Here is a 3,307-nt window from a genome sequence, read left to right as displayed (position 1 = left end):
TATCACCTAATTATCATTTAATTACCCGTGCAGCTAGAGGGAAATCCATACACACGTCCTGTCCAGTGAACATGATTGCCGCCGGTAGCTGCATAATTTAGCGACAATTATCACCTAATTAGCATTTAATTACCATCCAAGGTTTGACCAGGCCTGGTCTGCGGCCAAAATGCCCCCCCCCCAAAAAAAAAATCCCTTATGCGCTTTCCACTTTCCCGGCCCAAAACCCTGTGAAAAGATGCTTTTATTGGTTCAAAATGGTGATTAAACTTTCATTGTTGTTTCTCCGTTATCCACGAATGCCACTATTTGCATTTTGCGGCTAGAGTATCGGCTACAAAAGTTCCAAAGAGTGTGTTCCTTTTTTGATCTTGACGACTCCGCCGGCCACAGTCGCTCAGGTCAAATGAAATTCAGTTCTCAGTGCGGGTCTCCGTGATGCTGTCATTCCTGCACCTTTCCTTCCATATGCTTCAGATAAAAGCGCAGATACTCCCAGTCAGATTAGCCCGCTTGGTCTCGCATCAGTTGAAAGAGTGTCGTCCACAGTTAGTCTTGCAACAAGTTCTAATTGGGTCCTTGAAAATCCTTGAACTAGTAGACTGTTGCCTCGCTGACGATCCAGGTCGCGAGATTTACCAATGTTGATGTAGGAACACGACCAAAGCTTCTCAGTGTTCCCAGCGCCGTGGCTGCCTATACCTGGCAAAGAGGACAGGGAGTGGAGAGCATATATCCACACATAGCCTGTTTACCAGTCTCTACCGAACGGTTTAGTCTGCTATGCCATGATCCGTTTCTGTCAGTTATGCCTCTCCGTAGACCGAGCTAATTGATCCAAGTCCGTACAATTACCCCATGCGCGGTATTCTCACATGGTGGGCAGGTAACACTCCGTGCGCCGTAGAGATAACGCGGAACGCCCGATGGTATGGTTTCCAGGCTAGCCCACACACTAAGTCAGTTACTAGTAGTCCTCATCTGGGATACGTGTGCCAACTAAGAGATTTGAAAATAGCGACACGGGCGTTGATTGGCTGTTGTTTTCAAACCATATTCTATGTGAATTGCAATTGGCTGACAATCATGTTTTACAGAGCCCTGCACAAATAAAGACACAATGAGTTGTGAAATACCACGTGCCCGCTGGTCAAGTCTTTGTTGTGTAATTATTCAGTGGTTTATTTGAGATGCACGCTTGTACAACAATAAACTTCCGTGTTTACAGGTTAATAGTACGTAGAAATTACTTGTTCGACTCAAAATTTAGTCAAATAAGTTCGTTTCATTTCAACACAGACCATTGCAACATACACCACTGCAATTGATTTGCCCCCTTCCCGGTACATTTGAAAGCTTAGTTCACTAAGACCATGTCTATGCACCAAAACAACCGGTCATCCTTGTGTATAATGTCCTTGATAATGTGTAGCACTAATACAGTCTTAGACTTGCTTTTGAGTTTTTCAAATAACGCCAAATGCCTTATATATTCAGCATGAATTGCAAGCTTGGAGAATAATTGCAAGCCACACTCACAAGTTTCATCACATGAGGCCATTACATAGGTTACATAAATAAATACATAAAAATAGATTTAGGTTACATCGTCATTGGCGATCGGAGTAGTTCTATCCGTATGAATATTCAATCCGATCCATTTTTTTGAGTGTGAACGGGGTTTAAATAAATTAATTCTCGGTTGTAGCATATGGTGACGCGACGCCATTTTCATGTTTCCTTTGTTTCATGGCTCCTTCTTTTTACCATGCATGCACAAGTACACTAATCTAGACAGGACTATAGGAACAAAAGCACGTAACACAAGTACTAGTATTCTGTGTATTTTCAACTCCTTCTTTTTACAGGAAAGATTTACAAAAACAGAAAATCAATATGGACGCCACAAAGACATTCCAATACACATCTTACAACATTATGCACAGCCTGTATCTTACAGACGACTCGTGTTTACTTTTTAAATACAATAATTCAAATCATGTCAAATTATCATTTCCCATACGCCGACTGGAAACCATATCATCGGGACCTTCCCGGCGTCTCTGCGGCGTTGGGAGTGGTACCCGCCACCCAGACAGATTGGCCCGCTCGGGGGTATTGTTCGCTCTCGCTACGATGGCGGCGAAACTAAAGCTAAGAAGACGAGCTATCAGAACGGTTCAATATAGCACACTGGGTCCAGTAAAACACACCTAAGCCGACACGTAGAGACAAGATACCAGGCAAACCTCCTTGGTACACCATATATGTTACCACAAGAATATCCTTGGTTATCCATGCAACTTTTAGAGTACTCTGAAACCTAGCCTGGGTGCCAGACCACCGCGCTCCTGGCGCTAATCCTTCGGCCGGGGAAGCAACTCGCGCCGCCGCCACAGATAGCACACGGCCCACTAATTATCGCTAGCGCGATAGAAATCAGGGTTCGGCTGCCAAGCGCTCCCGGGTGCCAACTCTATCCCTACTACTAGGTCTTCCCCGCCCAGAGGGGCTTATCATCGCACCGCGCGAAAGGTCTGGTATCCAGGCTATCTGAAACCCATACTATTGCCAGGGCCTCCACGTACGTACAAAACAGCTTGTCTGGTGCGCCCCTAACTCTCCTACCCTGGAGAAACCCGACTAGGGACCGGGCTGCTATCGAGTTTCTTCGGCGGTCCGAGACTGTCAGCCCGCCGGATCTAAATTAACACTACGGAGAGTTGTAGCCCGGGGAGTGGACCGTGCCTTTTACCCGCAAGGACCGGTCAACTCTCGGGATTTTTTAGAACTCCCCCGGTGCGGTAATACAATTTCTATCGGCGGGCTTAGAGCTCTGGGCCGCCGACTGAAAGGGCGCGATAACAGTCTGGATCGCAGCGATCTAAACCGCCATAGTATCATTCGCATTCGGTAATATTATTTTCAATCCTACTACTACCCAACAGAAATTCATTTAGTACTTTACAGTCCTAAATTTATTAATGATTTTTGTTAAGTGTCGAACACAAAGTCACAGCAAATATAGATCATTTGCCTATCACAGCTCCGTGTAGTTCACACACCTTGGCTTATAATGCGTGAGCTAAAGCTTATTGTTATCTACCCGGCAGGGTCACACGCGAGTGTGCAACGGCCTGGGAATCAGCGCACAGCTAACTGTGCATGAAAACGCAGAATTTTCCCGGTCGGCACACGCCGGATCCGGAAAACTCTTCACACTTCCTGCCCGCCTCGGTTTTAACGGACGTGCGCAGACTCGGAAAGAACCGGAAACCTAAGCTTTCACGCAGTGATGCCTATCATG

This window comes from Branchiostoma lanceolatum, chromosome 3 (assembly GCF_035083965.1).
Source record: "Branchiostoma lanceolatum isolate klBraLanc5 chromosome 3, klBraLanc5.hap2, whole genome shotgun sequence".
Classification (NCBI taxonomy): domain Eukaryota; kingdom Metazoa; phylum Chordata; class Leptocardii; order Amphioxiformes; family Branchiostomatidae; genus Branchiostoma; species Branchiostoma lanceolatum.
This window is presented reverse-complemented; position numbering follows the sequence as displayed.